This window comes from Lepidochelys olivacea, assembly GCF_965140295.1.
Source record: "Lepidochelys olivacea isolate rLepOli2 genome assembly, chromosome: 11".
NCBI lineage: Eukaryota > Metazoa > Chordata > Testudines > Cheloniidae > Lepidochelys > Lepidochelys olivacea.
The window spans coordinates 52276363-52284181 of record NC_140421.1 but is presented as its reverse complement, the minus strand read 5'-3'; positions in this window follow the sequence as shown (position 1 = coordinate 52284181).

The window sequence follows — 7819 nt, the reverse complement described above, 5'->3', positions numbered from 1 at the left end:
AATCAGACTGCCTTGCACCTCAGAGTCCCATGCAGCTGTGTACACCCACTGTACCAATATATGAAGGATTCTAAACTGGTATAATTTATACCCTGAGGAACCAGGAAGAGATGTAAGTAAAAGTAGCCTCCATCCTAAAGGAGCATAAGAGAATCTAATTGAGAACAAGGGATCATGAGAAGTAAAACTCGCATATTATATCCCTGGATTTGACCTTCTGTCTCCCAAAACACATATGACTTTTCTGTCAAGATGGCTATGTAATTTATTGGGTTGCAGGAGTCGTGCTTTCCTTCCCACTTGTATAAATGCATTTTTAAATGGAAGGAAGTCTTTCTGCTAAATCAGCCAACCTGGGGGTGGGAAGGAAATCCTATTCCTGTGTATGCTAGTGCTGGAGATTCCTGCACTAATGTTAAGATTATACTAACCCTCTCTCTGCTCTCCAATACCCAGAAAACAGTTGTCTGTGTCGCTAGTCACTGAATGCCCTTTTATAAATGGAATCCAAAACACATTTCAAATTTCCACAGATCCACTTTTAAAGGAATCTGGTCACATCTTTCCCGTCAAGTCCTTCTAAGTTGACAAATCTAATATTGTTTTAGCTAACATTTGTCAATGAGTGTGGGACAGGGAATTAAGGAAATTCAAGACAGAAGATCTTACAGAATGCGACACACATTCCTTACTTTTTTGGTCCAGGAGATTTATATTTCTTTATCCTTTCCTTGTTTTCCTTTCTCTAAAGTAAAAGCCATCTAGACTGAAAGCGCACTCTGAGATAGTCAAGAAATGCTACTGCTAAACGTGATCAAGTTTTGGTGGCAGGACATGGTGTTTCAGTTGCTGGAGCTGCTTTATGTAATTTTTTTCTCTATTTGGTTTTCCCACTCTGAGATCTTTCTGCAGCAGCAAAAGTCTTTTGGGGAGTATATTCCAGTCAACATTGCAAAGACTGTAGCAACAATTATTCTCCCCCACATTTTATCTACTGGATGATTCACTCCTTTCCAGGATATTTTTTTTCATAAAAAGATAGCACAAAAGGATAGTAGAAAAGTTGAAAAACATTTTTTAAAATTGGAAATGATCACATTACTACAATAAAGGCAGTTTGTTACTCAATGCCTGTTCTATTTTTGTGGTTAGTAAGAATGTGTGTTCACTGGGAAGACTATGAGGATTGCTAAGCATGCCAGATCCCATTACATAACTGATTCAAGCTGCAGTATATTTGGTCTGTCAGCTCTTTCTTCTGTGTATGCTCTATTAGCAACTTAGAGGGGAAAAACACTGGAACTTGTGACTAGTTGAATGATCGGACATGTTGATTCGGAGATAACATTTAAGGAGAAAAAAATGGCACGTCAGTCATATGATTTTGGTTTTGAGCACATGCTCATAGGATAAGAACAGAAGTTCACTAGGTTTTTCAGGTGCAGTTTTTACAAAATAGTTTACATGGCAAAATATAACATGAAACCGAAATCATGTTCAAGGAACCAAAAAATGAAAAGTAATTCTTTTAATTAGGCCTTCTGCTTCCAGGCTTTGTGCATTCATTAATGTTATGGTGCCTGTGAAGTCAGCAATTTAAGTAGCTGTCAGTAATTGTGGATCCTGCTGTGAATCTTCATTCATGGGATTTATCTGTCCCTAAAATAGACCAATTTTTAAATGATTAAATATAAATGAGTATACACGTAGAATTTTAGAAAGTACAATCAACAAAAATCAGACATTCTCCACATATCATTATTTATCTTGCATACTAAGTGTTTAGCACTCAGGACATTTATTTTGTTTCCTAAATGGGAGCTGAGCTAAGATCTTTTGAAAATATGGCCCCTTAGCAGTGACCAGCTGGCGGAGCTGAGTTCCAGAAATACAGCATTGATAACAAACTATGTGTAAACTAACATCTAATCCCGTTTACTAGTTACTGTAGGTTGGTTTCCTTAGATTTTTGCACATTCAAATCTGCATTCCACTTACTGATTCCGTTTCTTTCATGTAGCTATGAATCTGGATTGTTCAAATTATAGCCAAGAAAATAGTTAAGGGAAATAAATTCTTTGCTATGAAGTGGTGACCTTCATCATATTTAAGAAGTTTTTTAAGGATCTCAGTCCAATGTATGAACTGCAATCTCAGTAGAAGTAACTCACAAATAATGGCTAATTTACTTTAAGTGTTTTGGCTGTAATGAGAATGTGTGTATGAAAGTTAAGGTAAATAAAGAATCTCCCAGTAATTCTACTGTAGTAAGATGTTTTTAAAATGGCTGACTTAAAACCTTGAATAGCCCACCCAGAACATGTTTTCTATTTTAAATGAGTGATCCTACTCAGTGTGGCAGTATGTACTGTTGACACAGCTTGACAAACTGGAAGTTCAGCAAAATCTGCTTATTCAGTGATATCAGACCTTCCCAGACTGACCAGTGTAACACCAGTAAATGAACCATCAGGGAAGGATATGGTAAGAAGTACTTGCTTTGTACTACAGAATATACCATTTGATTTTTAAAATTGTCTTAATGGTTTTAATTATTTAACAAATGTGTCAAATATGAAAAAAAGTATTTTTTTCTTTTAAAATTTTGCTACTGAACAAATCTATGGCCTGTGGGTATTTCTATTCCTTTTTAAATAATATCATTTTGTGTCATTATACATAATCCTGGGGTACCATTATCAATAATAGGTGCTGTATTTTCTCCCCAACTACTCTACTACCTCCACATTGTGCCTACATACCTATTACATATGTTATTGTTTTGGACTTGTCATGTACCTCCAAAGTGCATATACAATAACATTGTTAATAAAAATATACTCACACCTTCATTGTACATATCACTAGATTCATGGAAGTTAGAGATGAAAATGACCTATTTATATCATCTTATCCATTTCCCTCCCTGTGATGGCCTTGTTCCCCACAGTACATCTTCTCATGTTTTGTCCAGTCTAATTTTAAAAGTTCTAAGGGAGGGGGCATCCAATTTTCCACAGCCTAATACATCTTGCTATCAAGAAAGTTTTTCCTAATAGTCAAGCTAAATTTTCCCTTTCTTACTTTAATTCCATTACTCCTAGCTGTATAAGTGTACTGCACTAAATTCTTTTTTTCCTTCCTGGGCACTCAAATACTATTGTAGTAAAAGATTACATGGACCAGAAGAAGTGAGCTGTAGCTCATGAAAGTTTATGCTCAAATAAATTTGTTAGTCTCGAAGGTGCCACAAGTATTCCTTTTCTTTTTGCGAATACAGACTAACACGGCTGCTACTCTGAAAAATGGACCAGATGGTTTGACATAGATCAAACGGACAAATATTACCAGCTTAGAAATATTTGACAGGTGTTATATTCCTCTTAAGCTGTTGCTTAGGCAACTTGTTGCTTTGTGACTTCAGGGAGCCAGGAAACCTGCTTAATTTAGCCCCAGAAACAGACAAACCTTGTTAAGTCATCTTGTCTATACCCCTGCCAGTGGAGGTTTGTTCTCTACAATTTATCTGAGAGTATGTTGTGCAGTCTATGTTTAAAAGACTCATGTACTCAAGTTTCCATTAAATACCTTTTTAAATAGAGGTGGTAAATAACATGGATAAACACCATCATGTCTTCACAGCCTATAACTGCAAATCAAAAATATTTTTTTCTATGTAAACACTGTCGACCTTCTTGCTTTGTTACCTGCTTCTGGCTTGTAATTTGTTTACTTTTGAAGCCATAAATACTAGCAGAGCCAAACTGCATTCCATTTACTAGGTCTGTTGTTTAAAAGCCCCAGTTTCTGCCCCATCAACCTCCTATGGATGTAGAAGACAATATATTCATTGGAACTTCTGCTGCAGCAGGATGAGGTAATAGCAGGCCTCAAAGAACTCCAGAGAAGTGGATGTGTCTCATTCCCACTCCCTGTCCAAGCACCCCCACCTAAAACTGTGGAGCCATAAACACACAAATTTCATGAGGAAGAGCTCTGATGTGGTAAAATGAAAATACTTTGTTGGCTCAACCCAATCTTTCCATCTGACAGAATTTTGGCCAATAGAGTATGTTTGCCATCCCTTTCAAATTAATCTGAGCCAAAAAATAGAGGGAATAATATGGCCCAAAGTCTTATGTTTCTGTGTAATATATCAATGGGAATACATATTTCTTTTCATGCAATGTTCTCCTGATAACATGTCCACGCCTTTTTAAAATTCCTAGCTTATTTTTGAGTTTCCTCACTGTTTTGCAATATCCTAATTTTTCTTTTTTAGATATTTGCTTTAATGCTGTGTTAAATTTTATGGTGCATATTTATAACATGCATTGGATTTCTAATTCCTTTGATAGTTTATATGAACAGCTAGGCAATTCAGGTTTAACCAAGATCTTACAAAAACAGTGGCAGACTGGGTTGATTTACAGAGTAACTACTTTCTGCTCAGTGTGATATTACTAATTAACATGTTCGTAGTCAAATTCAGTTTTGAAATAGATTTAGGACAAATTAAATGCATCTTTCTACTTCTATTTTTTAAAATAATTATTTAAATCCTACTGAATTTAACAAAAATGCTACCTTTTTACACAGCTTTATGACATCCTATAGAATTTAATAGAAAATTATGTCTTGCTATAAAATTCTATATTATTTTTCAAAAACAAACAACCCCCCCCAAATTTATGAAAAGATTAATTTCTAAAGGTTTTTTAGAATAATTTCTATAGAATTCCGTTGGTTTCACCCCAGCTAAATTCTGTAGGTCTTCTAGATGGCTTTTCAGCTTACAAATTTTACCAAGTTAAAAGAAAATGTCAATTAAAATGATTCTTTTAATGAAGTGTTAAGAAAATTCATCTGTGTATACCAGTTACCCTGTTGTTCCCTTCCCGCCAAAATTCCCCAAGGTAGGGGGTAGCTGGTGCCATTTTATTTCCCTAACAACAAGCTTACATAAATAGGAAATGCACAAACACACTTAAAAAACAACAACAAAACCTTACCATTCCTAACACAATTTGGGCTGGGGGGGGGGGTGTTTACCATGAGTATTAATCAATACAGACATATCATATTACTTCTAAGTTCTGGCCATAGAACAATTATGTGAGGAAAATTTAAATAATACTTCTCAGATATTGCCTATATTTGACTCCAGAGTCATTTTACTTCTCTCAAAAACTTTTTCATTTCCTTAGGATTATTACATATGTCATTTCTAGGATTATCAGTTAAAGAATTTTAGGCCTGGTATTTGTTTCCAGAAAATTTACTTAAGAATTATAGATCTCTTCCTGTTAAGTGCTGTTTTCTGGCTACAGTGAAAGGACAGGAAACACTGGATATGATTTAATGAGGCCACAACTTTATTATTACATGTCTGGGACTACCCAGCAGATAAAAGTGTACAGTGCTGGTAACTTCATGATCATTTCAATATCTACCCAGGGGCTTCTGCCACCCCCACCCTCTCTTTTCCATTCTGGTGCCCAGCCAACGCATTCCTGGGACCTTACCAACCTCCCCCTCAAACAAGGATTAAGGAGGGCTATAAGAAAGAGGGGGGTTGGCTCCCTGCCGTGCCAGTCATAGAAGTACAAGCTGTCCCCCTGCCCCGCATTCCGCTTCTCTAAGAAACACCTCCTTGAAGTCTTTTACCAAGCCATTTATCTGGTCACTGTGTCCCTTCCCTATGGAGTATTTGCACTGGACATCTGCCCCACACTTCTCTAATGAGTTGTGACATCATCACCTAACTGCATTCCCTACTCACCATATCAAAGCCTCCCCTGAACCTGCTGTGGGGAAGGCGAACTCCCCCCTTGCCCCGACACATACACACACATACTCCACCTTGGCTAGGGTGACCAGATGTCCCGATTTTATAGGGACAGTCCCAATATTTGGGGCTGTCTTATATAGGCGCCTATTACCCCCCACCCCTGTCCCAATTTTTCATACTTCCTGTCTAGTCACCCTAACCTTGGCCAATCTGGTGGTGAGGGAAAAATTCCTTCTCAGCCCCTCTACTAAGAAGAGGCTAGCATGATGACCACTGCAGGTCCTGACCAGGTCTGGTATTGTGCCACTTCCAAGGAGGGTGGATGCTGATCTGCCTGGTCTGGGGAAAAGGGGCTTCTCTTGCTAGGCTTGCCCCTTATTAACTCCCCAGCCCTTCTGGTCCCTGAGAGATGAGTCAGCATTGCCATACTGACTAACTCAACATTTGCAGCAGCTTCTGTTCGTCTCTCTCACTCCCCCTCCGTAAAGCACTATACCCCTTCCCCCGGCAAGCCAGACAACATGTCCTCCACCCCCACTTAAGGTGTGGTCATTTCTCTCATCATATCTGCCTACACTCCTATCTGATTATGTTTCCAGCCTGTTGATATCTTGTTGATTGTTTTCTAAATTGCCTTCTTCAGAATTCATTCCTAATTCACCTATCCCTTTATATTCTGCCTGACTAAATTCTCTTAGGAAGTGCGTAACATTATCCAATTTGTCATAAATTATTGTATAATGTTGCTGTGCACCGTCCGTTGTGGGTGAAGTGATCCCTACCTGTATAGAGTATAGCCAACACTCCATTTGTAAAGTTTTGGGATATTTCTAGTTAAAGGTCATTACAATACTGCGAATTACTATGTAACCCTTCTGCCAGTCAGAGTTGACAGCAACAAGGGCCGGGTTCAGTATCTAGGGGCTCTTTTTCAGCAGTAAAACACAAAATCACCTTAAGCCCCCACCCCGTGACCTGGGACAAATACACACCACTCCATAGCATCTGCAGAGTTCACTTCCCACCCTGGGTGGAGGTGGGGGGCAGGTTCTTACTCGCTCTGCTGCTCAGGCACTGACTTGCTGCCCCTCTATGTGGGGTTCTGCTCTGGCACCTCCACCAGCCACCCTGCTGGCTGCTCATCACACCTCTCCACCTGCTGCGCCAAGATGTCTTCAGGGCCCACCAACACAGCTCTCAGTGATTTTCGATGTTAGTGTGGGAGCTATCGGGCAGTCTCTTGCATCAGAGACACAGTCCCAAAGCAGGTCTAATATTTAGATCTAGGTATCAGCTCTCCAGTACGTAACAAGACTCTCAATTGAGTCTAACTTAGCTCTATTACTATGCAGTGGAGAGAGGAAGGGTTGATAGTGTCTAGGGGCCTTAGGCAAGTTCCACACCACCAGGTACAAAGACCTGTCCCTACCCTTTCTCCACTCACTAGGCATTGGAACCCATGTCCCCTGCCTAGTGAGTGCCATTTAGTTGAGGGTAAGTCCCCCAATTGGGGAATGCCAAGTACAGTTCTGCCGCCCTTGATTCACACAACAAGGATAACCACCCTTTATTACTCCTTCCCCAATAATAAGGAGACTGGGAATCCCACACCAGCCAAAAGTGACCTTTTAGGCAAGCAAGCCCATCATGTTGAGCACTGAGGCAGGGTGGGTATGCCCATGCAAATGAGATCAGCTCCTGAAGTCCTTTTCCACAGCTCACCACTAGATGTAAGGGAAGAGCTCATTCAGACTCCTCTTACAACTATAATACAAAAGACCACAAACTTCTAATAACACATTTCAGTTTCCTTTGATAAGGCGGAATATGTTATTCTTTCTAAATAAATGTAATTACTAAAAATAGGAACTGTGGGCTAGACTTAGATTGTGAGCTCTTTGGGGCAGGGATCACCTTTTTATCTTATTTGGATAGTGCCTTACTCACTGGTGTCCTGGTCCATGACTAGGGCTGCTAGGTATTATGATAATATAAATAATAATAATATTTTTCCATTGCTCTGTGGCT